Source organism: Aethalodelphis obliquidens, unplaced genomic scaffold (genome assembly GCF_003676395.1).
Source record: "Aethalodelphis obliquidens isolate GAN/ISIS:26980383/991018 unplaced genomic scaffold, ASM367639v1 scaffold46, whole genome shotgun sequence".
In the NCBI taxonomy this organism is placed as follows: domain Eukaryota; kingdom Metazoa; phylum Chordata; class Mammalia; order Artiodactyla; family Delphinidae; genus Aethalodelphis; species Aethalodelphis obliquidens.
Window position 1 is genome coordinate 14047980 of NW_020837990.1, and position 25230 is coordinate 14073209.

At 39.3% G+C, this 25230-nt stretch overlaps 2 pseudogenes; both read right to left on the minus strand.

The window, feature by feature from the left end:
* Positions 1-904: 904 nt before the first annotated feature.
* On the minus strand, positions 905-1447 carry LOC113606973 (mitochondrial inner membrane protease subunit 1 pseudogene; annotated as a pseudogene).
* Positions 1448-22416: 20969 nt separating this feature from the next.
* Positions 22417-24278, minus strand: LOC113606975 (elongation factor 1-alpha 1-like; annotated as a pseudogene).
* Between the last annotated feature and the right edge of the window lie 952 nt (positions 24279-25230).

A 25230-nucleotide genomic window follows, 5' to 3' on the forward strand; every position in this document is an offset into this window, starting at 1 on the left:
GGCCAAGAACGTAAAATTTTGGACGAGAGAAAGCTTGGAGCGAGCTTCATGGGCCTCCCTGCTCCATATATGCTGCAGTTAGAGCCCGTACAAATGTGCCTTCACAAGGAGTGACCTTCATCTTTCTCCACCATCCTTCCTGCTCTGTCAGAGTGAGATTGAGGGTCCTGCCTCCTTCCCCATTTCAGGAAATATTTCTCCAGGTCAAAATGCGTCCACTCTGCTATCGAGAACCCAGGCGCAGCAAGCTGAGTTGCTGCAGTTTTCTGCTGTACCCAGGGCTTGCTTTTCCCACCTGCCCCAGCCTCTGAATCCACAGATCCATCCATTGCTGCACTCACCTCTTGCCCTCATCCCTCATTATTAGGGATTGCTGGTGAAACTTGTCAAGATTTGCTTTACTCTCTTCCTGTAACCCTGTACTTCCAGGGAAAACTGAATTGTTTTTTAGTGAGATCTTCTGATCCTGTTTATCCTTTTACCTTATAGGTCAGATAATCTTCCTTTGTTGACAACATGCCTTACTTTCAGTACTGAGGAATTGTTTCCTATATTTTACTTTTATGATTTTTTCTGTGTCTGGGAAGAGATTTGAAACTAGTTGTTCCACTGTTACCTTCCCTAGAATTTAAAAGATTAAGAAGAATTTTTACATAAACTGCAGTTCATCTCCTTCTTAAGAATAAGAAAGATTTATTTTCAAATTCTTCTCAGCATGTGGCTTAGCGCATTCATTTTCAATTGATTTATATTAGCTTTCTTTAGACTTGCCCCCCCCCCCAATTTGGGAGTAATTGGTTTTTATTTTTTTGAATAGTATTTTATTGGTAAGTATATGATTTCAGTGACAATAATAAATTCACTTGAACAGGAGACAATAAGCAAGTCAAAGAATAAATGCTTGCTAATCATTGTAAAATTTGTGTCCATTACGGCCTTCAGGTAGAAATCCAAATCACTCAGAGGCCAAATCTTAAAGAAGACACATCCTCTTATTAGTCTACATGGAATAGGTTCAAAGTACTTGCAATCTGTAGAATTGTGTAGATTACCACCTTCTAACCAAACATGATCTATTGGCACATAATTATAGCTTTTAAAGAAACCTGATGGACTATTGCTGGGGATTTTGTCTCCTTTCAAACCAATTACTCTTTTACAAAAATTTGATTTTGGATCACTTGGGCTTTTTGCAATCACAGTGTCACCTTTTTGGATGTCATAAAAATGTCAATTAAGATTCTCTGCAAATTTGCAAATATTTTAACATCTGAATTTTGAATTGTAGGCTCCATTGATAGTCCAGAATACATGACAGCACCACCAACATGTTCAAAAACACAATGAGCTACACAGTTATACTGAACAGTATAGCCAACAGTTGAAGGGTTTTTCCCAGAAGACCATGAAGCAGAGACTTCATGTAGACTCTGCCACCATTGGCCATAACTCTATTCTGCAATACATTCAATTTTTCAAGTAGTTGCAGGGCTTCTAAAAATAAACATCTAAAGCATGTCTCAAAACATATATGGGTGATGTGTATTTTCAGGATTTCTCTGGCCCCAAAGAGACCCAGGAGGCTCTCATCCAGGACTCAGGTGGTCCTTTCTCAGGAGGCTGGTCCTCCACAATGCTCTAACCATGATAGCTCTGAAGAGGTTAGTTGTGTGCCTGAGGGAAAGGAGAGAGATTGCAGTGAGTAGGCATGTTTGCAACCACGCTTCTCCCTGGGCCACTTGTTGGGGCTGATGGATGGCAGAACCATCAATAAAGTGCTTGGCCTCACTCCCCTCCATACTCTCAGGGTTCCAGGCCACACCTCCTACTCATTTACAGACACAATTTGTTTTGTAGATGATCTCTGGCAAAATTTTATCTCCCTGGCTTCCCTGTGCCCTTGACATTGCTATTGGGTATGTTCCCCCATCCATCAGGTAATTAATATCCAAAAAGGGAAACAAATCTGAAATACAATTGGGAAGATATATCTATTGATATAATACAAAAGCAAATATAAAAGATTTTTGGATTATCTTTGCTGCTGTACATCATTGTTAGCGTAGATGATGTGTTAGCTCTAACAGTGTTGACTTGTGCATTATTCTATAATTCTTCGCCCCTATTTCTGAAGTAAATTCCTTACTGAAATGATTTCATGTACCGGCAGTAACATTTCAGCTGCTTTCAACACGGCACCTTAGCTGTCTTTCTGAGTGTTATCTCTTAACCATTCCTACCAAATGAAATTTAGATTTTGAATGTTATTATATTTACATCATTTTAAAGCTTTTTTCTATAAAATGTATGCATTCTAACTTATTTTGTAAGGAATTAGGAGTGGGGTCCTAGTTTAGAACATTTCTATTTCTTTCTGACATTTAGTAAGCTGTTACAGAAAACTGATGAAGGTAGCTTACTGTCTTCAAGTTACATCAGTTATTTAGTGAATTGAATGAGAATACATTAAGCTTAATTTTAGAATGTTCCTTCTTATAAATGTATCATGTACGTCATAGAGACTTACCAGCCCCACTAATGTGGGAAGTCAGATATCACTCCCTTTGCGGGGTCAGGTTTAATTGAATCTTTGAGAGGGAAGTAGGGGACCACTAAAGAAAAGTCCAAGTGATTCATGTAGCAGTATTTATAAACCTCTGAGTCAGTAATGATTCAGCACTGAAGCACAGTTCTGAGGACGCTGCTTGGTTAAAGAGACAGTGGTGTGAAATTAAAGCTGAGACCACTTGTAGTTCTTATTTGTGGATATGTGGCATTACGAGCAGGCAAAACATTTGGCCCAAGACCCTTTTCACTCCAGGTTCATCTGTGCAATTGTTTACGAACTTGAGAAGTAAATTTAAACTCTTCCTCCCAGTTGCTTTTTGAAAAATAATACAAACAGAAAAAAAGGTATCTTGTGTAAGTTTATTTGAAAGTAAAATTTGGGTCTAATTATATTAAAAAATACTACTAGCATTTCTTGAATACTTTATACCAACTGTATTACAACTATGCTGTTTGTCTTATAATACCCATTTTACAAATGATGAAACTGAGGCTTAGAGATGTTAAAAGCTTGCTGAAAGTAATATAGCTAATAAAAAATTTTCAGTCAAGATTAAAAATCAGATACTTGCTGTCAGACAGACCAAAGTTCCCTATACTATGCTGTCTCCTGTGCAGGAAAGAAGTGAAGCACCATGTCAAATGAGCCAAACTGCCAAATTCAACCTGGGTTGAAAGTAAACTTCCTAAAATTTTAATCACTGAATGATGGAGAGAACATCAGGAATCATTTTGAAAGTTTGGAAGGTAAGAGCATGATGTAAATGAAGACAACACTTCTCTGTCTTTGGTTTGATCGGTAAAATTATGACCTTCAATTTTCACTGTTTATTCTTTTGAATTTTAAAGACAGATTCAGGGCAACTTTGTCATATTTGTGATGATTGCTATGAGTGTATCTGAGAATTTTTCTTTTAGAATGACATTGGATTATGATGAGTTTACCCAGTAGAATATGTGGGGGACCAAACTTATGACATCAGTTGGCAACGTGGGGACAGATCCATCAGGCTCAGCAATGCTTGGCAACGCAGTGTGTTCTTCCAGCCTCCCAGGACTGGATTCTGTATTATGTAGCCCCCATCCCTCCGGGTGAAATCTGGTTCCTTGAATGACTGGACCATTTCCATTGCTGGTCAAGATGTATTTGCAGAGTGAGAGGTGATGGCAGAAATGTATACTTTCAGCATGGATAGTTCTTAGTAGTATGGGGGTGGGGAGGCTTCCCTGGAGGTCCTGTGGTTAAGACTCTGTGCTTCCACTGCAAAGGGCACGGGGTCGATCCCTGTTTGGGGAACTAAGATCCCGCATGCCCTGCAGTGTGGCCACACACCCACACCCACACAAAGTACAGAGGGGAAGCCATAGAGAACAGAGGTCCCCACACATTTGAATTCACAGAGTTATACATCTTACATTCATCATACATTAAATTATTTGTGGGGGGGGGTTCATAGGGTCGTCAACGTTTTATTTTTCAAGTAAGAATATTAAAAAGAACTCTGCCATCTGCTATCATTTCATAAGAGAAAGACTACTTTAAGCTATAAAGAGGAAGGACATAGTATCAGGATAAAGAAAAATTGTCTAAATGGAATAGATTTAGCTTCACTAAAAACTCACTTTATTGTATAAATGGAATAGATTTAGCTTCACTAAAAACGCACTTTATTGTATTAATCTTTTTTAAGATTAATTAATTAATTTATTTTTGGCTGCATTGGGTCTTCATTGCTGTGCATGGGCTTTCTCTAGTTGCAGCGAGTGGGGGCTACTCTTTGTTGCAGGGCAGGGGATTCTCATTGCAGTGGCTTCTCTTGTTGTGGAGCACGGGCTCTAGGCACTTCAGTAGTTGTGGTTCATGGGCTCTAGAGCACAGGCTCAGTATTTGTGGTGCATGGGCTTAGTTGCTCCGCGGCATGTGGGATCTTCCCGAACCAGGGATCGAACCTGTGTCCTCTGCATTGACAGGAGGATTCTTAACCGCTGTGCCACCAGGGAAGTCCCTGTATTAATCTTAATACAATAATTTTTCCTCAGCCTGATGGAAATTAAGTCATGGGTCAGAACTGCCTATGGACCATTGCCAGACAAGCCCAAAATGTGGAGCATTTGGAAGCCACATGAGTCCTAGAACTCTGGCTCACTCACCAGACCTGAGGGAAATCTTGGGGGAAAAAGTGCCCTAAATAAAGAAGCCCAGAACAGGGTCTTATACATACTGTGTACTCAAAACTCTTTCGTTGTTGAAATTGAAGAGGGATGAATGTTTACCAAGTGCCAGGATTGAATCTAGGGAGTGGCTAGCAGAGGACAGAGAGGACTCTGGTCTCCCTTCAGGACACCCACCCCTTTTACCCCACTGGGGTAACGCATTAGGGGTGAGGATGCAGTGTGAGGCTCAGATGGTCCTGGTGGAGGACCAGGGTGGAAGGATGGCCTGAGGCCGTGCTGCACCAGTAGGGATGGAACATATCCTCAGAGGGGCCCCAGGGGCCCTCCATTCTGCTCTCTGCCTGGTGGGCCCTGTGATGCTTCTTGCTGGGTTCACTTTGGCCTAAGGGAGAGTGTACAGTGTGGTAAGGGGATCACCAGCTTTCAAAACAAGACCCTTGTTGGAATCTTTATAAGTAAACTTAATACCTTAGAGGAAGGCACCCTTCCTCTAAGAATAACTGCACCTGAGGGGATCTACCAAAGCATAAACATGGCCACCTACACTAAACACAGGAACAAAAATATAAAAGTGATATAATAAAAGTAATTATTAAAATAACCTAGTATAAAGTTAAGGTTTATGTATCATTTTTAAAGAAGATTTCTAGTGGTGTTTGCCTCATATATTTAGCTTTTTAGATATTTGGTACCTACAGATTTGTGACTGTTACATCCTTTTAATAAATGGTGCCTTTATGTTTTATAACCTTCCTCTTGCCCTGATTAATGCTTTTAATCTTAAATGCTGCTTTGCTAATTATAATTGTATGCTGCTTTTCCTCCTTTCCTTTTCTAAAAAAAATGTATTTTCCTGATAACTGTTTGCCTACTTCTTTCTTTCCAACATTAAAAAAACCTTCTGTTTCCAGTGTGTTTTGAAAATAGACACATCTACTTTTTAAAAAATCCAATCTGACAGTCTTTGTCTTTGAAAGATGAATCCAATCCGTTCACATTTAACTGAAAACAGATATTTTTGATTTTATTTCTTTCATTTTACCTCATGCATATTATTTATATTATGTTGTTTTTCCTTCCCCCACCCCTTAGTTTTGGTGGGTTGATCAAAGTACTATTAATTGTCTATCTTTTCCTTATTAAATTTAGAGGTTCTATCACATTTCCCCACTCTTCTAGGTATTTTACTCTCCCATTTTGTTTATTTCTATTGAACCACTTCTTTCTCTGCTATCAATATGAAAATAAGGTACCGATCATATCTCTCCATGGAAGTGTTTTATTTTCTCTCTGTCCTCTTTCACCTTTAAAATGTTTTCATTTCCCTACTTGTTTCTCAGGTGAAACCTTAAGAAAACTTCCACTTCCCTTCTCTACTTGCTCCTTCCTCCCTTCCCAAGGATTTATGAGATTATTTAATACTTTTAGACTTTTTTAGGTTTTCCTCTGTAAATTGTTTCTTCTCTTTATATGATCATTGTTTAGCACTTATATTACAAATTCCCAGACATCCTACCATTTTCAATTTAGGTTTAAGTGGAAAATTAAGTATATCTAAGTGGAAAACTGTACACACACACACATATGCAGAGAGACAGAGACTTACGTTCATGCTATTTCCTCACCTCTTTGTGCCCTACTAGGGACTTTGTTTTGATTATCTTGTTGTCTTGGCGTGCTTCCTGAAGCATTACCTTAGATGGAATATGTGGGTGATGTAAGTCCTGGATTCCCGCATATTTGCCACTCCCTCTCTCACCCTGACAGCTGGCTTTCTCAGTGGGGATAGGATTTGGGGTTGGCATCCTCCTCCCTCAGTGCTCTATGGGGGTAATTCTTCTGTCTAGTGCCTCAGTCCTATTTGTGTTGGCCCTTTCCTTTGTATGTAATACAGTTTTTATGTGTGACAGCCTATACATTTTCTTTATGCTTGAATTTAGGAATTCTGCCTGGATATGCCCAACTGGGTTTTTAAAAATTTTTTTCCTCATCAATTATGCCTGGAACTCAATGAACACTTTAAATTTGTAGACTTGAGTCTTTCTTCAAAAAAGGGAAAATTTCTTCTGTTATTTCCTTAATTAATGCATTCCTACATCTGTTCCCTTTCCCTCCCTTGGAAATTTCATTATTCACATGTTGGGTCTATGCATCTGTCCTCCAAGCCCTTTTTAAACATTTCTCTTATGATTTCCATCTCTTTGTGTTTTTACTTTCTGTGTTGAGATATGTTTTGCTTGATCATACAGGTCCAAATTCAATCCCCAACAGAAAATAGAAGCTCCTTCTATTCCATCTGTGGAATTTGTAAAGTTAAAAAAGAAAACAAAACAAGAAAAAACTCTTTGAATTCCAGAGTCTGTTTTTTTTTTCCTCTTCATATATTAGAAGCGAATTTCTTTGAGCACCATTGTTATTAGCATTTTTTAAATCTCATGCAAAAATTAAAGCTATCATTTTTCTTCTCCAGCATTTCTGGTATATAAGGAGCTGCCAGTTTTAGGCATTCTGCTTGTTCTCCTCTCTCTGGTTGCTGGGTGCTGTAGGTGCTATTGTTATTTTCTTTTTCCTATGCATGTCTCCATTCACCCCTGGGATATTAGTTGGGCAGTTAAGCAGGCTCTTGAATGATGGCAAGGCCAGGTAGAGGCAGTAATCTGTGCTCCATCGAACTGGTGATGGACCTCCTGGCAAGCAGTCAGCCTTGCTCATGGAAAGTTCAGTGCGTATGTTGCTGCTCAGGAGGTTCTCCTGGACAACTCTGCTCTAAGTGACTCGGGGATTCATGTGCCTTCTATCTAGTGGATCTTCAATCACCTGAGACCTTTTCAGGATCTTCTGTGGGATCTAGTAAATACAGTAAATTCTGTACATTTTAGGAAGTGATGAGTGCTATTAAAATAGAGCAGGATAAGGAGTGTGTATGGATGTATTGGGAATATGTATGGGGGCATAATAATGTTTAAATAGGAATGATCAGTGTGGGCTTTATTAGGAAGTTGACATTTGCGAAAAACGTCAGAGTGTTGACACATGAGGATAACCAGAGCGAGAGCATCCGAGGCCAAGGAGACAGCCAGTGCAAAGGCACTAAAGTGAGAGCAAGTCTGGAGTCCTTGGGGAGCAGCTGGTGTGGGGGGAGTGCAGTAGGATGAATATGGAGACTATTAAGAGATGGGGTTAGGGAGGTAATGGAGGGCCTGATCAGTTAAGAGGTTACTGCAATAATCCAGTAAGAGTTGGCTGTGGCTGGCTCTGTGGTGGTGGCAGTGGGGGCTGGGAGGAGGGAGTGTAGTGTAAAACAGTCAGACTTAAAATATGACTTGCAGGTAAAGCCAAAAGGAGTTCCTGACTGATTTGAAGGGCAGTGTGAAGTAAAGAAAGGGATTAAGGAATTTATTTATTTAAGCAACATTTATGTAGCACTTACTATGTATAGGCATTTGACAAATACTAACTCATTTAATCCTCATACCACCCTTAAGGGATATTATTATCTCATTTTTAAGATTAGGAAACAGAAGCACAAAGGAGTTAATAAAGTAATTTGCCCAAGGCCACACAGCTAGTGACATATATCGGATTTGAACCCAGGCAGGCTAGCTCCAGAGTCTATAATCTTAACCATCATTATTCTGCCCTTCTTGTGGGGATTCTGACAGTTCCTAAGAATGTCAATTCCAACTGGACCTTAAGCCACTAGGGAAATAATCACAGAGTGGGTCTCTGCATCCACTGGGTCCATGAAAGACTTAGGCCAAAATTACATTTATCACCTGACTTCCATAGGTCCCCATTTGGTCTTGTAGGCCACAGTAGCATTTTGGGTTCTTAGGAATGAGTGTCAACTCAGAGCCAGTCTTCAGTAATCCCAGAAAAGTTTGGGTATTTCCATTTCCATGGTGCACAGTCACCCTGGTAAATTACCACATTCCCTTTGGGGAAGACTGAAAGGAAGATTTGTGGTACTTGTGGCACTGGGTCCTTCTTCAAAGGGATCTGTGACATTTTAGTAGGACCTCTCTTGGGAAAAGAAAAAAAAAACTCTTACTTTAAGGAAATTAGACACAAATTCTGAGATTTTGGGCTTGAACAAGTGGAAGGATGGATGCTATTTACTGAGATGGGAAAGATTATGGGTGATCCAAATTTGATGGTGGCAAGGAGATCATGAGTTTGGTTTGGGACATATTAATTTTGAGATATTTTTTAGACATCCAAATAGAGTTGCTGAGTAGATGGTTGGATGGATAAGAAAAGGTTTCAGAGGAGAGGTCCAGCATGGAAGTATAAATCTGGCAGTCATTAACATAGAGATGGTATTTAACGCCACGAGGTCTCAAGTGAGAGTGTGGAGAAAAGAGAGAGGTTCAAGAACCAAGCACTGGGCTTGGAGAAGAGGATAAACCAGTAAGGGAGGCAGCCAATGTGTGTCCATGGATTCCAAGTGAAGGAAGTATTTCCAAGAAATTGAATGCTGTCAATTGTATCAGATGTTGCTGATAATGCCAAGAGAGATGACTGAGCATTGACCGTTGGATTCAGCAACATGGAGTTCATTAATGAGCTTTTGGGGAGTAGTGGTGGAAAAGCCTAATTAGAGTGTGGTAACAAAATTGGAGGAATAAATAGTGAGTAGTGAATAGTCAAATCTTTCAAGAAGTTTTGCTGAAAAGGAGAACAGAGAAATGGGCAGCAGCTGAAGGGGGAAGTACAGTCCAGAGAGGACATTTTTATAAGATGAAAAAGAAAAAACATGTTTACATGTGTTGGAAATGATCCAACAAATAGACAAGGAGAAAATGATGATACAGGACAGAGAAGGGGACTTTCCTGGAGTGATGCATTTGAATGGGTCAAAGGCTGTTTAATTACAAATGTGAATCAAAGCATAAGCTCTAAACCACAGAGATGTACTCTAATTCCCCACTCTTCTTTTTTTCCCCTGCTAAGTCCACATTGTCAAATCTTTGTAAGAGTCATGTGTTCTTATGAACCTCTATGGAGAGGAACCTCCATTCTTAGACTTATGTTTACATCAATGCAGACCCACTTGATACTCGGAACTTCACAGCATGCACTCTGAGAATGCCATTTACCATGACTTCAGACAGAAGGAGGTGGCTAGGAGGGGGCAATCACTGAATTTTAAGACCTAGGGAATATTTGGTTCCATTTCTCATAGCACGTTGCTCACGTCCTCCACCTTCATATATATTAATCTTGCCTCTGAATATGCGCATGGTGTTTCACTGGGAGAGACCACAGTTTCTATCTTCCATTTAAAGCACCACTATAGAGCGTTAGGCCAGCTGTCCCCTGATCTTCACTGTGGTTATCTGCCTTTTAGTATCCTTGATGTTCATTCATTTTCTATTTTTTCTATCACATTATCTATTAATCTACTTTAACTAAATATTACATTGTTAACAATTGTTTAATCCTCTAGTTATTCCACTTAGAAATCAAGACCCTGTCAGGTAGCTTTTGCCTTAAGAAAATTAAACATTGGAAACCTTTAAACACAAATAATTACAAGGTTTAATTCTCTTTTTCCTTTTCCAAAACAAACATTTCTTTTTCAGTATTATCTGTAATATCATGCAGAAGTAGATTCCTGGTGGACATAAAGTTGAAGTATTCCAACTGTGGCATGATAGTACAACTGTCTGAGGCTTCATGAAAGACAAAGACTATTAGATTCTGAAAAATCATCTCCCACTGGCTCTTGTCTGCTGTTATTCTGATTATTCAATCTCTCTGTGAATCTAATTCTTAATTTAGGAGCTTCTAAATTCAAACCATGGTGCATTTTGTGCATCCAGCTGAAGTCACTGTGGGCAGCAACACCACTTTGCCCAACCGAGAATCATTTGAGGGAAGTGAGGACATGGTCACACGGGTCCCTCGTGCTTGCTGTCTGCTTGCCGAGATGCCAGCCTCCTCCTCCAGGTGATGCCCTTGTTGAGGAGGCTTTGTGTCTTCTTTACCTCCTTCTCTGCAGTGCCCAGCACAGTGTCTGCCTAGATATAGAGGCATCTAAGAAATATTTGTCAAATGAATAAATACATCATGTAATTAATAAACTATATAACCTGGTTGTCAATTTCTGCCTGAAAGTAGCTTGCAGTTGAGAAGATGGAAAAGTAATATATTAAGTTTTCAGCTTCACTGTAAATAAACTCTATTGCTCATCCACTCCAGTTCCACTCTCAACACTTTTACTCAAATGATCTTTTTTTGAATGTTTAGTGAAAAACTTCTAGCAGAGACTGTAATCATTTTCTACTCTCTACCAGGACCTGCTTTCTGTGAGTGTGGACTGCTGCCCCTCACTTCAAAGCTTTTGTAGACACCCACCCCTCTGCCTGGGATGTCCTTCCTCTACTCGCCCACCTGACAAACTCCTGGGCAGAGAGGCCGAGAGTATTAGCATAAGAAGCTATTGTTGCAACCGGAGGGGTTGGTTTAACCAAAAGTTTTGGTAGGTGTTTTGATTTCACCTATCTCTTGTGTGATTAGGTACAATTCTTAACTTCCTAGATCTCAGCTATTTCCTTTGTAAAATGTGGGTAAAGCTGATCTCGATGGACTAGTGTGAAGGTTTAGTGAGATATTATATAAACATGGCACAGTTATAAGCCTTTAGTTAGTGCTCAGTAACGATAGCTGCTATCACCACAACCTGCACCACCAGAACTACCACCACCAGAACCACGATTTTCACCATCATCATTGTCATCCTTCAACAGTCAGTTCATAGATGCTCTCCTCTGTGAAAACCTCCTAGACTCTGGGCAGCATTAGCTATTCCCTTTCATGCATCCTTGTAGCACTTTATACACCCAGTTCTCATTGCATTATATCATCTTTGTTCCTTTACATGTCGGTTCTCTATGGGGCTGAGCTACTTACTGACAGTAACCTTGTCTTATTAGTCATTAGCTCTCTAGTATCTAGCATCTAACACTGGACCTGTCACCTAAGATTGGCTCATTAAATGTGTATTGAATGACTACAGGAATAAAATAAACTTTTACTTAGGCATAAAGTTGGCATTCACCATATATCCGAAAAAGTAACATGAAAATGATAGACCCAAGTCTGGGAGACTGAATACAAGTGTAACAATAGTAAATATGGAGATTCAGTAGGATCATATCATTTGTAAGCTCTATGTGCAATTATAGTAAATTGGGACTGCTTTAAACATCAATATACAAGGTAAATTTATGTTCATTTATAGCACTTGGAATATTATTTTATTATTTTAAATAATTGCAAAAATTGTAGGGTTTTTTTTTTAACATATTGTTGGATATGTCTTAATTGTTTTTTTTTTTTTTTTTGAGATGGTTTTTTGGTCAAGAATGCAATCCCTGATCAAAATATTACCTCTCTGAGAGACTGAAACTGCTTTAAACTTGTTTTATTACAAGGTTTTAAGGCACTGTTTTTTTTTTTTTAAGAAAAACGGAGTCTGCCTGACTTTCATTATGTTTAGAGTCATCATTCGGTAGTTACCAACTCTGCAAAGCTTGAGGTCAAGGAGGCAAGTATGACAGATGCCATTTTGAATCTCTCTCTCCTTATGGTACTCTCCGGTCACTCTCAACAACTTCTTCATCTCCTTCTGACCTCTGAAAGGCTAAAAGCTGATACCAGGAGTTGGGGATGGGGGGATGATTGCTCAGCTGATATTTCAGTAATTTCTGTTGATTTTGTGGGAATTAATTGGAAATATCTAAGTGGTTAGAAGGTTTGATACTCATTCCTTCATTCATTACAGAAACCCAGATTTCTGGGATGCCTGGGCTCAAATTTGCTTGGATAGCATTTCAAAAGAAAACAGAGGTCGTCTTGAGCTTTGGAGACCCAAGTACATGGTGACTTGGGAGGCCATCGATAGAAAGAACATGGGCTTTGGAGTCAAGGAGGTCTGCAGATGTAAACTCTGTCACTGCTAGTGTATTCATTTTTCTAAGCCTTCATTTCCTGATCTTGTATCTAGATAATTATAATATCTACTTGTAAAGGGTTCTGGTGATAAATAAATATGATGATATCCATTAAGTGTCTAGCATAGTTCCTGTCCCATTTATTATTCAATTTCAATATAAAAGGAAGAGGCTGGGGAAAAAATGAAAGATGAAAAGGGAAGCTATAGATTGAAAGAGACTTAGAGGATGCATCAACTAACTGCAATATATGGAGCTTATTGGGGTCCTTATTTGAATGACTGGGAAATATATTGGGAAGTTGAAATGATGAGTAGACATTTGATGATATTAAGGAGTTATTAACTTTTTAAGATGTGATCATGGTATTGTTATGTTTAAAAAAATAAGTTCCTAGCTTTTAGAAATACATACTGAAATATTTATGAATAAAACAAAAATTTGCTTATAAACATTTCCACAATAAAAAGTTGTACCTATACACTGCTCTTTTAAAAATTCAAGCCTGTCTATATAGATACAAATAAAATTTTGCAAGCAAATAAAATATTCCTGCACATGTGCACTGGGATAAATTAAATGCCAGGCAAGGTTCAGGCACATCTGCTCTGTTTCTACTCTCGCTGGCATTAATAATCAGGTGGGAAAGAGTAAAATTGTGCTGTGATATTTCACTGTAGGTATTTTTGGTGTTTTTAGTATATCATGAGTGCTTCTTTTCTGACATTATGAAATAAATGCAAGCAACTCTTAGATATTGTAATTCATATTTAAAATAAAAATTACCACTATTCCTCTTTTAAGCCTCTAGATTTGTTTAATTTTAGACTTTCCTAAGATTGCAAGGTGAGCTGTCAACAAATAAATACATTTTCAAAACTACTGGTCTGTGGAAGTCATGATCTTATTGCTTCTGTACAACCAGAACAAAAGAAATAATGTGGATGCTAAGTTTGATATATATCCGAATACACTCAAATACAAGATTTTGTATTTATCTGTGTATTAATCTCATTGACTGACTATAATAATAAGTAATACACTTTGGGGAAAAACTGTCTAGCAGGACAGGAACAGCAAAAACAAGGTTTGGTTCCTCTGTGAAATGATCTCACTAAGCTATCTTCCTCAGACGTCAAGGATCACTGAGGTGGGAGTCACTCCTGCCTGCCCTCCCATTCTCACTGACAACCACACCTTATATTTTAGAAAAGTCAGGTTAATGTACACTCTTCTCTTTGTTTTCTGTGCTGATGTCTCCTAACTCCTCATCAGCATCAGGTTCACCTCCTTTTCTCCAGCTTCAGAGGAAGATGGTCTCTTTTCATCAATCTCGTGATTGTTCTACTTTTACTGTTCATCTAGGTTTGAAAAAAAATTCTTTTTTTACATTGTGGTAAAACACACATAACATAAAACTTACCATCTTAACAATTTTTGAATGTACAGCTCAGTAGTGTTAAGTATATTCACAGAAGTCTTTTCATCTGGCAAAACTGAAATTCTATACTCATTAAGCAATAACTCCCATATCCTGAAGTAATAGTTCAAACTTACTTTCCTGGCTTTCTTACCTCTTCCTCACCCACTAAAACCAAGGTCCTCTTTGTTTACTTTTCTCCAAAGTCTGCTAGCAGACTCTATTTTTTGGTAGCTTTTCACATTCCCACTCCTCCCCCGCCAATCCCCACCCCCCAACCACAGTAATAACACTCTCCTGGCTCCACTCCTGTCTTACTGAATGCTCCTTCTTTGTTTCCACTGTTAAGTGTTGCTAAATGTTCCACTGCTAAACATTCTCTAAATGTTATTATTTGTTGGGTTCTTTCTGCCCTTGGCTTTTATCCCATTCTACACCCATCTTGGGTAGTCTCACTCACCCACTCTCATGACCTCAATTTTGAAGTTTCCCACATCTATATAAACTCCAACCCAGGTCCCTTGCAAGATTTATTTTATTACTACTCTGTGTCAGACACTCCTACAGCACTACATATTCAGAGCGGAATAAGAGAGACATGGACAAGCTAAGTAGCTGCAAAAGAAGCTCTGCCTATTATAATGATATCATACTTTTTTTTTAAACTTATAATCATATTCTAAAGCCATTCATTATTTTCTTGGCTTCTGTGCTGCCACAGTATCTTTTTAAAACCATATTTACATCTTCTTCTCAGCATCCAGAGCTGGTTTTTGGGTATCCTCCTCTCCTCCCATTACACCATCTCCTTGGTGTCCCACCCAGTCCCAGGGCTTTCGAAACACTACACAGGGGTGACTTTCAAATCTTTATCTACAGCTCTGACCTCTCCTTGGAGCTCCAGACATGTACACCCATTTGCCAACTTGACATCTCCTCTTGGATTCAATAGTTATCTCACATTTAACATGGTCCCATAGAAATTCCTATTTTCCTCTCTCCAATCTGCTCCTTTCTCAACAAATATTTCCAACAACCACACATTGCACATGCCAAACATTCAGCAGTGTTCTTTGATTCCAGTTTTCCTCTTGTTCCCCATGTTTAATCTACCACTAAAAAGTCCTTTTTAACTCTACACACACGTCCCAGTTCCCTCTGCTTCTCTCCATCTCTACTGCCATCACCCTATTCCACCTGATCCCTTTCATGAGGACGACTGCAATAGCTTGCCAACTTCTTTCTACTTCTGCTCCTGTCCACCTTCCACAAAGAAGCCCATGATCATCTAAAAATATACACCAGACCATGTCACTTGCCTGCCTAAAACCATGCAGTGACTTCCTATGGCACTTAAAATAAAACCCAAATATGTTGCCTCAGGTCACATGGCCTTTGAATTCTAGTCTGGGTCTACCTATTAAACTTAACTGCTTACCCCTCACCATTTTAACACTGTTCACTGGCCTTGTTTCCATTTCTTGAGCTGGCTAAACTTTTATCTTCTTAGCACCAGCTGTCCCTTAGCCTGGAATACTTACTGCCCAATCATAGAATGACAGATTTTTCTTGTCATTCAGATTCTGCTCAGAGAGGTCTTTCTTTCCATGCAATTTCAAGTAGCCATTGGCCAGTCTCTCTTATGTCACCCTATTTTCATTTTTGCACAGTGCTTAACGTTATCTTCTGTTTTTCTTGTTTGTCTCTTTACTTGTTTAGTAATTATCTATCTGCCTCTGCTAGGATGCTCTGTGAGACCAGAGATCTTGTCTCTTTGGTTCATTCCCATATTCCTAGAGGTAGACAGTATCTGGTACTTAAAAAGTACTTTTAAAATGTTTGAATGAATTAATAAAATGCCTCCAGACCTCAAACTTTCTAATTCAATCTCTAAACAGCTGCCAAAGTGAGCTCCTCAAACACCTGTCTCACCAAGTCATTCCCTACTTGAAACATTCCAGAGATGCCACATTGCCAAGAGAATATAATCCAAACTGCTCAGCACAGCACACAAAACACCACAAAACCTGGTCTCTCCTTGCCTCTCCCATCTCATTTCTTACTGAACCCCACTCTGTGCCCAGTGACCTGCAAGACGCCTAATGACCAGCATGTCCAAGATGTCATGCTGTTTCACGTTCCTGGGTCTTTGATCCACTTTTTCAAGTCTGGACTGTCCTTTCTCCCCATTATCCTCTCACTCCAACCCCCTTATTTACTCAGTTTTCAAGATACAGCTCAGGTCAGGAAGCCATTCTGACACTCCTATTATCCCAGACTCCAATCTTTTCCTCTATCAGTTATACTTGCCTCCATAATAGCTGCTTAACTCTTTACTGCTCCTACTTGCTTGCATGTCTGTCTTTCCACTTGGACTATAAACTCCATGAGGACAAGCATAGTGTTATATATCTTTTCATATTACATATCATAGTGTGTATATAATTCTTTTCCCGGATATGACTTATGGTTGGCACTTGCACATGTTAGTTGACTAATTCACTGAATATATGGGTCAAATTATATTACTTATCATAAAAATGCAAGAAACTTGAAAATGCTTGATATCACTTGCCATTGGGTTAACAGATGCTACTCATTATGTTGTGTTTACTGTAGCTCAGGCCCCACTGCATGATAACTTAGGTGAATAAAGATGAATGTTTTCAAACTCTTAAGAAAAATGTGCTTTAGGAGAACATAGTCAATTTATCGCCTAAAACCAATTCTTAGATCATCATAGGGGAAATGAATGGGCCTGACAAGAATTTGAAATACTTATGGAAAAGTTGATTAAAGAAGGCTTCATGAATGATTAATTATAAAATTTAATATCTGTGGGAGAGAGTTTTACTGACATTTAAATAGATGCCAACAAAACAAGCTGCAGTTAAGCACTTGCCATAGCAAATAAAGCATCATCAAGGTATTTGTTCTGAATCACAATTATATAAAAATGGAATGTGCAACTCTGAAATAAATGTTCATTTATTAGGTTAGGTGTGACTCACTGGTTAAAGTCTTACATTTTGGACACTTGTTTTTACATGACAATTGCAAGTCTTGCTATGCAAAGGTGGGTGTACTATACCTCCTTTCTCTGGGCTCCCAGCCCATCTTTAGTCTACTGCTTTCTGGTTTCCAGTTATCTCTGCTTTAACTGACAACTTTTCATAAAGTCTCCAGTGACCTTCTGATGAACATATCCAATACCCCAGGTTACTTGGATCTTTGGGGCTTTTAATCCATTGATTCAATTAGTATTTATTTATCATCCACTCTGTGTTAGTGTTAGGCACTGATGTGACACAGTGTTAGGCACTGATGTAAAAAAAAAAAAAAAGAAAGGACCCTCCCCTCCAAAAACCAAACAAACAAACGAACAAAAACCCACCCAGGAAAATCCCCAAACACACACCCAGACACACACGGGAAACAAAGGATAAAAACAAAAATCAAATCAAACCAAATGACAAACTAAACAACTAAACAACAGACTAAACTACAAAACAAACTTGGTTCCTGACCTCAAATATTCTATCATCTAGTAAGAAAATAGACATTAAATAAATAAGTATAGAGATAAACATTTAATTAAATTGTGATGAGTGCTATGAAAAGTGAAGCATATGATGTTCTGAGAAACAGTAACAGGTTACCCAATTTGAATTGAGGATAAAGGCAGAACCTCTGAGGAAGAGACTTGAAGGAGGAGAAGGGAGAAAAAGTCCAAATGGAAAGAGAAAAATAAATAATAGCTTGGAAAATATGTTTGGTTGGCTAACACATGAAGAATATGAATCCTGTTTGGCTTGATCATTTCCACAAAGCAGCAGATGAAGAGGAGGAATTGTCAGCTATCACAAATAAACCAAACAGTCATGGGGATACACAGGATACAGTCAAAGAGAAAGCATTCTGGAGCCATATTTTAAAGCAGATAAGAGAGAGACTAACTTGCAACATTTTCTTCATTTTGAGGTAATTCAGAGAAAAAGGAGAGAAAGCCAGATTGCTTAAGAATACATATAAAGAATGTAGAGTGTGTTATGCACATACGCCATCAGAAGAAAGAAAAGAAGTTAGGTACCTGTCAAGACACTGATTCTGCTACATTCCATCCAACACAAAAGGGAATTTCTGGGAAGCTGTTTTTCCTTCTGACATATAGCAGATCTTCCCTTAATCCTTGATGGTACATAAATGTTGGACACATCCATGGCCTCAAGGTTGGGGAAGATGAAGTCATTGGCTGAAAATTGTTTTATACGTCTAGGATTGCAAACAATAAGTATGAAAGAGAAACGGATAGGTTTTGCAGAAATGAAACTTCCTTTGTGTGGTTAGTACATGTGATTAAACAAGAACTGCAAAGTGTACTCGCCACCCTGTTTGGGCTTTTCTGGACCTTTGGCACTTTCATTCCTTGTACAGAAATAGGGGAAAAGTCTTTCTCTTTTTAAAAATTAAAAAAAAAATTCCTAAGGCAGTAGTTCTCAACCTTGTCTACACATCAAGATTACCTTGGGTCACTTTGAAAATTTCATGTGCGTTGGAAGCACTTCAGGACATCCTTATCAGTGTGTCTGGGATGGGTTCAGGGATCAGTAGTTTAAAAATCTTCCCAAGTGATTCTGATGTGCTGCCAAGTTTAAGACCTATTTTAGTAAGTAAGTCTTTATTTTTCTATTCTCTCTTTTTTTCTTTTTAAAATAATCCCTTTTCTGAAAATTAAATGAGCGTTGAAATAAACCCCAAACTTAAATGATCAGATTTCTTAAAATAAAAAGGAGGAGATTAGAAACTTCCACTAGAATGTTTGTGATCTTACTGTCCTGCCCTCAACACCCTGCTTTGTAGGTGGTGATGAGTAGCTGGGCCACAGGTCCCCATAGGCAAGTCTGACTTTGGCTGGAGGACTTGTTCGGGTTTCCCAAATATTCTCACTCACCACAGCCTCTGTACGACTCCAGATGTCTACAACAGTACTCTATCTAGTATTCTCTGCCTTTGACAGACCGCATGTTTAACCAGGCCTTCTGAAAATTGGGCCCCTGGAGCCATACCAGCTTCCCCCATTTGCCATTACTTCCCTTCACTTTGCTCTCAGTTTCCTCTAGCAGATGTCAACACATAGTGTACAACCCTTTATCTGCAACCCTTGGGGTCACGTGGGTACTGGAATTCAGCATGTCTTAGACTTTGGAAAGGTAGATTATGCATTCCACATCTTACATACGTCCCTTAGTGTGGCTGGAGGAGCACCCTGTAATCAAGCACTTGCATGTTTCTTCAGGAAACACAGGACTACTCCTATGAATTGGGATGAAAAATGACTACAAACAGTCTCATGTCTATTCAGTTCAAGTTTTGCCACCAAATGATATTGCTAGAATTTTATGAATAAAAAACTTCAGGAATGGAGGACCTGTGGTAGCTGCATTATTTAAAACTTGTTTTGCAAGATTGCCTTTTCACTGACTTTACTGGTTTTTCTCATTGCTTGTAACAGAAACATTGTAACATGAAGATCTGTAACATGTAACAGATTTCCATTGTCAGTTGCTTTGACTGTTAATACTTTCCATTTGGTCAGCAATGGAAACCCCAGATAACCCCAGATTTTTTTGTTGGGGGAGAATAAAACTAAAATAGATTAAACAAACAGACCTTTAGAGGCTGTTACCATTGAACCCTGGTGACTCAAGCTCAGAAAATGAAATAGCTGACTTAAACCTCAGGTGGACCATTTCACCCATGGTCATCTTAGTAACTCTCTTCAGCCTTCAGATGTCTTTCCCCGCTCTAATTTTACGTTATTTAGTCTCCATAGTTGTATTAGCTGAATTTATGTTATATTGGCCTTCCTCATATCTGTCAGGACATGGGGCTGGGGGTGTCGGGGGGGATGTGGGCATGTTGTGGAGACTGAACTGTTAAATATCATGTGACCTCGTTGTTTTCACAGGCTGGTGAGGCCCAAGGGAACTCTGAGTTATGTGTATCTATTTTCCTATTAGGTTAGCTACTCTTTTTTTTTTTTTTGCGGTACGCGGGCCTCTCACTGTTGCGGCCTCTCCCGTTGCGGAGCACAGGCTCCGTACGCGCAGGCCCAGTGGCCATGGCTCACAGGCCCAGCCGCTCCGTGGCATGTGGGATCCTCCCGGACCAGGGCACGAACCCGTGTCCCCTGCATTGGCAGGCAGACTCTCAACCACTGCGCCACCAAGGAAGCCCCTAGCTACTCTTTAAGAGCAGATATTCTTCCCTATGTGCCCCTTAGATCATGTGGTATAGTTCATGGATGGTTTAAAAAATCCTATTGTTTTCTTAATAGTTGATAGTACAATTTCTTTTGGGAATAAGTGGTCTTAAAAGAAGACAATACCTTGGAGCATTTGGGTATGAAAAAATAGGCCCACCGTAGGATTCAGAGTGTGGGGCAGAACAAATGGAGGGTAGAATTACTTTGCATTAAAAAGAAAAAATGATGGTGGTAGGAGGGGACAGAAAGGAGAGAGAATGGCTGAGCAACATAGAAAATCAGCCAAAAGACTCTCTAGAACAGAATGACTATTAATTCCAGTTGTGATGGGTCGGCAGTGCAAACCCCATCTATTTCTTAATTTCTCTAAACGTTTTGTAACATCTGCTACACAAAGGCTTTGTGTGCATAATTTTATTTGTGTGTGTGTGTATGTGAAACTAAGAAAGGTAGCTAAAAAACCCATGCAGTAATGAGCAAGTTGCAAGATACCAAGTGGAGAACAAGAAGTCAGCTGAAGCAGGAGACAGTTATGAGAACATAAGCCCCCCAGGAATGCACAGAAATCTTGGACAGGGATTTGGACTTTCAACATGAGGTATGCTGGAGACCAGTCTTGTCTAGATTTTAAGAGTCAATTTGACCCTGGATGTCATCTAAATTAAGTAATAAATGCTCTACAAAGGTTACAAATGACATTACAAAATGATAAACACTGGACTTAGTAGAATGTTACAATTACCTGTAAAATGCAAAGAGTCCTGGAGAAGAAATTAGAAGTCCTGGGTTTGAATTTTTTTTTTTTCTTCAACTCCCAGCACCTTTATTTTTCCTAGAATCTAGATATAATGAACTCTAGCAGGGCAGTTATTACTATTTAAGCCTTACACTTTAGATTCTTTAAACTACTTCAAAATTTGTAAATCTGAGAATGCACATTCCAATAACCGCGAAACTAAAATTTGAGATTATACCAAAAAATTTACTCACTGTTTATGTGACTACACAAAATTTTGTGTGCAGCACATGGACATTAATATTGCAGAATTTGGCCTTTTTTTAAGTTGAAGTATAGTTGATTTACAATGTTGCAATTGTTTCAGGTGTACAGCAAAATGTTTCAGTTATATGTATGCATACATATATCTATTCTTTTTCAGATTCTTTTCCATTATAGGTTATTGTAAGATATCGAATACAGTTTCCAGTCTTATACAGTAAATCCTTGTTGTTTATCTATTTTATCTATTGTAGTGTGTATCTGTTAATTCCAAACCCCTAATTTATCCCTCCCCCTCCCCCTTCCACTTTGGTAACCATAACTTTGTTTTCTATGTGTGTGAGTCTATTCTTGTTTTGTAAATAAGTTCATTTGTATCATTTTTTAAGATTCCACATATAAGTGATATCATATGATATTGGTCTTTGTCAGACTGACTTCACTTAGTATGATAACTTCTAGGTCCAGCCATGTTGCTGCAAATGTTAATATTTCATTCTTTTTAATGGCTGAGTAATATTCCATTGTGTGTATATATATATATATATATATATATATATATATATATATATATATATATATATATATACCACATCTTCTTTATCCATTCATCTGTCAATGGGCATTTAGGTTCCTTATAAAACACCAAAAATAGCTGATAGGAAATGCTTACTTAAATCTTTTACCTAAGTCATACTATAGGAATTTACAGTCTTGACCAAAAGAGGACACAGGTTTCTCATTAAACTTTATTTTAATGGGTCTCAAAATTCTGTGACAGATTTTTAGTCAAATTGTTTCTATTAAAAATTACTGATTTTTAAAACTTATAACTTAAAACTGCCATACACACACAAAAACAAATGGTCCACAACATATTTTCCTTTTTTTTCTGAAAGTTTTACAATGCATTATCATTAACCAATCTTTTACTGTTAAACTTAAATGGCCAACAGAAACAAACAATCCTGATAATGTTCTTCAACAACTGATTAAAACTGGGGTGTCAGGTATTAGGGATATTATTCACTTAGCCTTCTGAACTTTCTGGGTCATCCACTGCTTTGACGACACCCAAGACACGTCTGTCTCATGTCACAAACAGCAAAATGACCCTGAGGAGGATTGTCAGAAAAGCTCTCAAAATACATGGGCTTTCCAGCAACCAAATGAACCATGCCAGCATCACCAGCTTTACAGAATTGGGAACCATCTTCCAGCTTCTTCACAGAATAGCAGTCAACCTTCCTCTTCAGCCCAGCAAACTTGCAAGCAACATTAGCTATTTGACAATCCTGCACAAGTGCATAGCCAGCACTGATTTGGCCTGGATGGTACAGCATAATCACCTGAGCTGTGAAGCCATCTGTTTCCATTGGTAGATCATTTATTTATTTATTTTTGGCTGCGCTGGGTCTTGGTCATTGCGTGCAGGCTTTCTCTAGTTGCGGAGAGTGGAGGCTACTCTTCGTTGCGGGCGCGGGCTTCTCATTGTTGTGGCTTCTCTTGTTGCGGAGTACGGGCTCTAGGCACATGGGCTTCAGCAGTTGTGGCATGTGGGCTCAGTAGTTGCGGCACATGGGCTTAGTTGCTCCACAGCATGTGGGATCTTCCAGGACCAGGGATTGAACCCATGTCCCCTGCATTGGCAGGCAGATTCTTAACCACTGTGCCACCAGGGAAGTCCCTGGTGGGTCATTTTTGCTGTCATCAGCCACAGTGCCACAACAAACATCTTTTTTTTTTTGTGGTACGCGGGCCTCTCACTGTTTTGGCCTCTCCCGTTGTGGAGCACAGGCTCCGGACGCTCAGGCCCAGCGGCCATGGCTCATGGGCCCAGCCGCTCCGCGGCATGTGGCATCTTCCCGGACCAGGGCACGAACCCGTGACCCCTGCATCGGCAGGCAGACTCTCAACCACTGTGCCACCAGGGAAACCCCACAACAAACATCTCTGACAGACATGTTCTTGACATTGAGACCCACCTTGTCCCAAGATAGAGCTTCACTCAAAGCTTTAGGATGCATTTCAACAGACTTGACTTCAGTTGTAATGGTGACTACAGCAAAGGTGACCATTATGCTGGGTTTGAGAACACCAGTCTCCACAGGGACAGTGCCAATACCGCCAATTTTGTAGACACCCTGGAGGAGCAGACGCAAGGGTTTGTCAGTTGGAAGACTTGGTGGCAGGATGCAATCCAGAGCTTCAAGCATCGTGGTTTCACTGGCATTGATTGCCATCTTTATGAGTGACTTTCCATCCTTTGAGTCAAAGCATGTTTGTACTTGGCTGCAGCATGTTGTCACCATTCCAACCAGAAACTGGCACAAGTGCCACTGTGTTGGAGTTGTAGCCAATTTTCTTAATGTAGGTGCTGACTTTCTTAATGATTTCCTTTTATCTCTTCTGGCTGCCGGGTGGCTCAGTGGAACCCATTTTAACACCAACAATTAGTTGTCTCACCCACAGTCTGTAAGCCAGAAGTGCATGCTCACAGGTCTGCCCATTCTTGGAGATCCCTGCTTCAACTTCACCAATGCCAGCAGCAGCAGCAGTCAGCGCAGCACAGTCAGCCTAGGGTGTGCCTATAGGCATGTTTTGGGTAGTCTCTGTGTCCTGAGACATCAATGATACTACTTGCTGGTCTTGAATTTCTACAGGGGAATATCAGTGGTGATACCAAGCCCATGTTCAGCTTTCAGTTTGCCCAATACCCAGGCATACTTGAAGGAGTCCTTTCTCATATCAGTAGCCTCATTCTCAAATTTTTTCTTTGGCTCTTTTGTTGATCCCACCACATTTGTAGACCAGATGGCCAGTGGTGGTAGACTTGCTCTAATCTATGTGTCTGGTGACAACAATATTGATATGAATCGTTTTCTTTCCCATTTTGGCTTAGATTTAGTTGTGATACTTGTGATCTGGTGGTAAATCTGTTGTGAAAAAGTAGGTTTGAATTCTGTGGCATTAAGTAATTATGTGACTTTGGGAACATGCTTAATTACTCTGAGGTGCAGTTTTCTTACCTGTCAAAGGATAGAAGAAATTAATTATTGGTTCTCTTATCTGTAAAATGGCTCCAATGGTAACTAAGATGCCTTAGGAAGGAGAACAGAATTTGGAATCAGGAAAAATACACCTATGTTTGCATCCTGCTCCTGTCACTCTCTGGCTGTGTGACCTTCAGTTAACTACTTAACTTCCTAAGCCTTGGTTTCTTCATCTATAAAGTAGTAATAATAACACCTATGCCTCAGATGGCTCTGAAAGGATTAAATATTTTAGCCTAGGTAGAGATGCTTGATAAATATTAAGCCCATCTCTTTCAGATTTAAGTTCAATTTCTTCACTCAGTTTCCTTCTTCATGGTCTTGAAAGAGAAAAATTTCTGGCTCTGTTTTGCAGGGTGACCCAACTTCATACCAACTTACCTCTGTGGAGCAGAAAAGGAAATAATGTTAATTCATCTTTACATTTGCCAATTATATGGAATTTAACAGCAATATTCAAATCCGTACGCTGCTATGGTTACTGGTATAATGTACTAAGTATTAACCGAGAAAACTCTATTTAAGAATGGCATCCAGAGAGGTGGTAAAGTTTGCCTACAGATTCTTTCACTACTATGTAGCTTCTATATCTACTGTAAAGATAATACTTTCCCAGTGTCAATTTGAAGTCCCAAGTCTCTTTGTATTAATAATCCTGGAAGACACAGTGGTAGTGGAACTCTTGACTCACTTTTTTTTCCCCTGGGAATAATTGGAGGCTGTAGTCATCACCCACCTCACTCCTAACCCCAATAAGCTAGGAGTAACTCCATTTAGGTTTATAGCAAAAG